This window comes from Hippopotamus amphibius, chromosome 2 (assembly GCF_030028045.1).
Source record: "Hippopotamus amphibius kiboko isolate mHipAmp2 chromosome 2, mHipAmp2.hap2, whole genome shotgun sequence".
Lineage (NCBI taxonomy): Eukaryota > Metazoa > Chordata > Mammalia > Artiodactyla > Hippopotamidae > Hippopotamus > Hippopotamus amphibius.
The window spans coordinates 21,454,165-21,460,235 of record NC_080187.1 but is presented as its reverse complement, the minus strand read 5'-3'; positions in this window follow the sequence as shown (position 1 = coordinate 21,460,235).

The following is a 6,071-nucleotide window of genomic DNA, read 5'->3' as shown; positions in this document are numbered from 1 at the left end:
CTAGCTGTCAAAAGACACCATCCTTGACATGACTCACACTGGAAATATTATCTTCCCCCCAAACCTGTTCTTCCTCTTTTCTCTCTGAGTACTGGGCTCCACCATTCATCAATCACCCAAGCCAAGGATCTAGGAGTCATTTGTAACTTCACCCTCTCCACCTTGTTCCAGAACAATCCCCAAGACTTCTCAGTTCTGACTCATAAATATCATAAAAAAAAAAAAAAAAAATCTCTCTGCTTCTCTCTACCCACCACCCTAGTTCAGGCCAACATCATCCCTGGGTGTGACAGATTTAAAATGGACACAAATTCATTGTAGCTTTTCCTATCTGAGCAGGCCTTGTAACTTCTTTTGACCAATAGAATGTGGTAGAAGTGACATTCTGCTACTTTTGAGTTTAAGCCTCAAAAGGTATAGTAGTTTCTGCTCTCACCTTCTTGGAACGCTGCCATCATGGGAAGAAGCCCACACTAACCTGTTTAAGACATATGGCTCATCCAATAGGTAGCACTGAATGCTAGACATATGAGTGAGACTATTTTATTTATTTATTTATCTGGCCACACTGCCTGTGGGTTCCTAGCTCCCCGACCAGGGATGGAACCCTCGCCCCCTGCAGTGGAAGCTCAGACTCTTAACCACTGGACCGCCAGGGAAGTCCCTGAGTGAGACTATTTTAGGACATCCAGCCCCAGCTGAGCAATCAGATGACTGCACCCACACAAGTAACCATCAGAAGAACGGCCAGCTGAGCCCAGGTCAACTTGCCAACCCACAGAATTGTGAGCAAATAAACAGTTGTCATTTTAAGCCAGTAAGCTTTGGGATGGTTTGTTATACACAATAGATAATTAATATCCAAATTCCTTCATTAGGTCTATAAGGTTTGGTATAGCTTTTGTTTGTTTGTTTGTTTTGTTGTTGTTATTGTTTTTGTTTTTTTTGGTATAGCTTTTGAGCCTCATCTTCCACCTCTACCACCCATACTTTTGACTTCCACGGTCGAAACTAATTCCAGCTCCCTGGCTCATTCAGCTGTCACCTGTGAGTTCTTGCACAGCTGTTCCCTCTGCCCAGGGCTCCTTACTTCCCTCACCTATTTCTGTCTGCCTAGGTATTTATCCTCAGCTTAAATACCATCTCCCTCTCTACCCTCAAGTCTCCCCTACCATTCCTCTCTTCCTCCAGACTGAGTTAGCCATCTTTCTGTTGTGTTTACAAAGCCCCCACACCTTCCCCAATCTAGTGTAATTTTTCACTTGTTTGCCCTTCTCACTTGACTGGGAGTTCCATGTGGACAGTAACTGACTGATTACACCTGGATCTATTGCTGGTGTCTAACACAGCATCTAGCACAGCACTGCAATTAAACATTCTACTATGATGTTAGTATCCTGTATCTGCACTGTCCAATACCTGGCCCCAAGCCACCTTTGGTTATTGAGGACCTGAAATGTGGCTAGTGCAACTAAAGAACTGGCTTTTAAATTGTGTTTAATTTTAACTTTAAATTTAAATAGCCACAAGTGGCTAGTGGCTGTGGTATTGGACAGCACAGTTCTAACACAGAGTAGATGTTCACTGAGTATTTTTGCCATGGTTGTATTTTTTTCTTCTCTTTTTTTTCCTTTTAAACCACCACTTCTGGTCATTACATTCACTTCTCACCCCCCAAATACTGATGCATATATGGATGGAGGTGATCCCCTATGGTGTTAAGGTTTCTTTCCCATAGTTGTATTTTTTCTTACTTTCTTTTTCTAAAATCATTGAGTATTTTGGAATAAAAAATGAAAGAGGAAGACAGTCATGGACAGCCAATTAGGACATAAGATAGAATGCTGTGCGTGTAGGGAACATAAGTTCGTGTACCCCCTCCTTCCCCCTCACCTTTCATCCCCTGGGCTTAATGCTACCAGTGCCTCTAACTCTGCCTTATATAAAGATTTTCCTAGTTCTTGGCTTTTTACTGCCTGAGCTTGTTATTCTCTCCTGGACTTGCCCAGTTTAATACTGTCTCTCCTCTGAAGTGGGCTGGTCCTGAGAGCTTTCCAGAGATAAGATCTGGTCTCATCCGGTCCCTCCTGGATCTGGTCTGGCCAGAGCAGAGAGGACTCTCTCCTCGGGGGGCCTGGACTTCACCACATGGGAGCCCTGTGGTCTGAGTCTGTCTGCACTGGCAGACTGCCAAGTCTCTCTTATAGGTGACAGTTGAGGCTGGCTGTGCTGTGAATACGTCACAGGAGAAAAGAAGCCACAGGGTTGAGAGTCTTCTTGCTACTCCTGGAAACCACGCGAACCCCAGTCAGATGGTTTCCAGCCCTGACACCAGAGACAGGCAGGCAGACAGATGAGGCTGGGGTCTGCCATTAAAAAGCAGGCCTGTGGGAGAGCAAAAGCTGGGGATAGTCCTTTCCAATAGACTTTCCCAAATGTTCACTACTAAAAAGTTAAAAAAAAAAAAAAAAAAGACCAAACCAAATGTCATAAACAAGCAAGTGAAAAGTCAGATTACAGAGCAGAATGTACAGATAATTCCAATTTTACAAAAATAAATACGTTCCCACCTATGTCATACAGTAGAAGCTAATGAATAGTTTACCACGTGTGTGAGGATCTGTAAGTACACTTATAGCACCGTTTCAGAACATAAACTGTGCGCGGTTCTTTGGTGAGGGGAGAGAGCAGAATTCATGGTATAAAAAGAAATTTTGCCCTTGCTTGTCCCTCTGCCGGGAAAGCTCCTTCCCCAGATATTTTCACAGTTTGCTTACTGTCTTTATTTAGGGCACAGTTCCAGTGCCACAGCTTCAAGAGACCTCCTCCATCATTCTTGCTAGAGCAGCACCTCCGTCAAGCCCTCTTTCCCATAACATATGAGTCTTTTCCGTAGCTCTTATCACTTACCAGCATTATATTACATATCCATTAGGTTTATTTGTCCGGGAGAGCAGACTTTGTTCTTCTTTACTGCTGTATCCTCAATGTCTTAAATACAGCCTAGCACATAGGTAGGTGCTCAATAAATCTGTTGAATGACTAAAATGTAACAAAGGTGTCCATTCTTCTCTGTCCTCAGCTCACTATGTCCTGCCTGGCAAGCCCTAAAGTTCAAGTTCAGTCCTCCCCACTCCCACCAAGGCTCAGGGGTCACCTTGAAGCAGCAGCTTTCAAACACTTTTGACCATAACCCTCAGTAAGAAAAATATATTCAATCCCCAGTGCTCACACCTGCACATGTATATGTCACTGAAACAACCAAAAAACCCTTACTATGAGCAATGTTTTCTGCTTTCCTTTTTCCTTTTCTTATCTTCCTTCCTTTTCTTTCTTTCTCTTTTTCTTCCTTTCTTTCTTTTTCTTTTTCTTTCTTTTTCTTTCTTTCTTTCTTTTTTCTTTCTTTTTCTTTCTTTCTTTTTCTCTTTTCTTTCTTTTTCTTTCTTTCTTTCTTTCTTTCTTTCTTTCTTTCTTTCTTTCTTTCTTTCTTTTTTCTCTTTTTCTTCCTTCCTTTCATTCTTTCTTTCTTTCTCTCTCTTTCTCCCTCCCTCCCTTCCTCCCTGCTCTCCTTTATCCTCTCTTCTCTTCCCCTCTCCTCTCCCCTCCCCTTCTTTTCTCTTTTCTTTTCTTTTCTTTTCTTTTCTTTTCTTTCTTTTCTCCACTTCTTGAATAGAAGAGGTGGAGACCACCTACCACTGCCTTAGGGCAGTGTTTCTAGGAGCAGCCAGAGTGCTCATTTGTAGCCTAGTCTCAGGACAACTGCCACAAATGCAGATTCCTGGGTCCATGCCAGACGTGAATGAGAATCTTACTGGGAAGTCTGTATAGTTAACCACCCCTCTCCCTCGACCACCCCAGGTGATTCTGAAGTCTGATAAAGCTTGAAAGCCACTGCTTGGGAGTTTATGAGTATCCTGAGGCTTCCCATGGGGACAGTGTTGGGCAGGGCCTGATACACAGTCAGGGAAGGGACTGATCTCCAGGTCCAGTCCAGCTCTGCCCCTAAGTGGTGGAGTAGATGATCCCAATTTTATAAAAGTAAATCTATTCGCACCTAAGCCCCTTGCACGCTCTAGTCCCTCTGCCTGGGAGTGCTTCTGGGGATTTTTGCCCCTGCTTTCCTACCTCCAGCTCTCCTAGGGCCACCACTGCTACAGGGCCATGCCCAGGGAAGGGGCCCCTTTCCCCAAGGATCTTAACCCCTTCTTCCTCTCCCTGCTCTCCCCAGTCCCTTTTCCCTTCACACAAAAATCACCTCCTTATGTTTTCTTTGTTCTTACCTTAAGGTTCATTAGCCCTCCCCCACTTCAGCGCTTAGAATAACAAAAAATTCTAACCACAATGTCTGTGGTGGCCCATTTCCATCTCCATCCGCATAAGAGGGTAAACACTGTTATGAGGACTCCATCCTTCCACTGGGATGCACTTCTTTTGATGCCAGGAACACTGTACCCCCTTAGCCAAAGGACCTCACACACCTTACATTCTGAAAACTTGCTACAAGTATATTTACAGATCCTTACATGTATAATAAAACATTTATTAGCCCCTAGGTTATGCCATACACCCAAACTAAGCACTTTGCAGATAAGATCTCATTTAATTCTTGAAGCAGCCCTCAGGGATAGATACTATTATCACCCCCATTTTAGAGATGAGAAAACTGAGGCACAGAGGGACTAAATAATCTGACCAAGTTCCCATAGCTATAAGTGATGTAGCTCTGGGGCTGAAACTGTAGGAACTGAGAGAAGGGAAGGATTCTCTTCTCTTTGTATAGCTGTCTCTTAGAAGGGCTTTGTGGTCAAGGTGCCTGAGCCCCAACATGCAGCAGGATGTAGTGAAGTGTGTCTTTAGGATTTTGTTCTTCAACGTGTCCAGTTTCTGAACTCAGAATACCCTCTGTCACCCAAGGCCTGGTCCCTTCTCCCTTTGGCTGAGTTCTCGCCTCAGCCCTCTGCCAAGACCCCCTAAAGTGGCGGCTGGGGGTTGGGGAGCTGCATTCTCCCTGTATGCCCAGGCAGACTGGTCTGGATCCGCCGCAGAGGGTTCAATCTGGCCTTAGACTCCTTTATCAAATCCTAAGAAAAAAAGCCCCAAGACAGCTCAGGTATTATAAACAGTAGTTCCCTCTGGGATGGGTTTTTCATCCATGTGCTTATTTGCATATCCTATTTTCTTCAATTAAGCTGCCTTACTTTTTTCAATACTAGTTTAAAATTTGTTTCACATTAAGAAAACTTGGATGTAAATACGTTGAGGAAATCAGCTTGACACAGATGTTCCTCCTTGGGCATTGATATGCAGCTTAGGAAGTATTAATCATATTGACCACAAGTCACACTGCCCGAGTTCTAATCACATTGCTACCAAATAATAACTGTGACCCCTTGGCAAGACACTTAACTTCAAGATTTCCCCTGGTGGTGCAGTGGTTAAGACTCTGTGCTCCTAAGGCAGGGTGCCTGGGTTCAGTCCCTGGTCAGGAACTAGGTCCCACATGCATGCTGCAACTAAGAGTTCACATGCCACAACCAAGGAGCCCACCTGCTACAACTAAGACCCAGTGCAACCAAAAAGAAAAAGATTCTTAACTTCCATAAAAATGGAGATCATAGTAGTACTTTCCTTGTACTAACAGCAGACGCTTAGCAATTGCAGCTACTGTCTGCGCTCCAGATACTGTTTTGTGTTTTCACTTATTTAATCCTCAGCACAAGTCTGTGAGGTAGTTACCCAGGTAATCCCCGTTTTACAGGTGAGATCCTGGAGGGTACTCAGCCAGTGAGCAGCTAAATGGGATATGAGCTCAGACAGTTTGGCACCAGAACCTAGCTTTAAGCTACTTGTTTAAAGTTGCCTGTCAAAAAGAGCTGTTATGAGTATTACGTGATGGAATGAATGCTTGCAAAGGGCTTAGCAAAATCCTGGCACTTAATAAGTGCTCAATTAATAGTGCTCAATTTCCTACAGTCACATTAGTATTTTGTGTTTTGTTTATTATAAAACAAACACACATAAAACGCGATTCAATTCAGCAAAAAATCAGAAAGACTGCCGAAGCGGGCGGG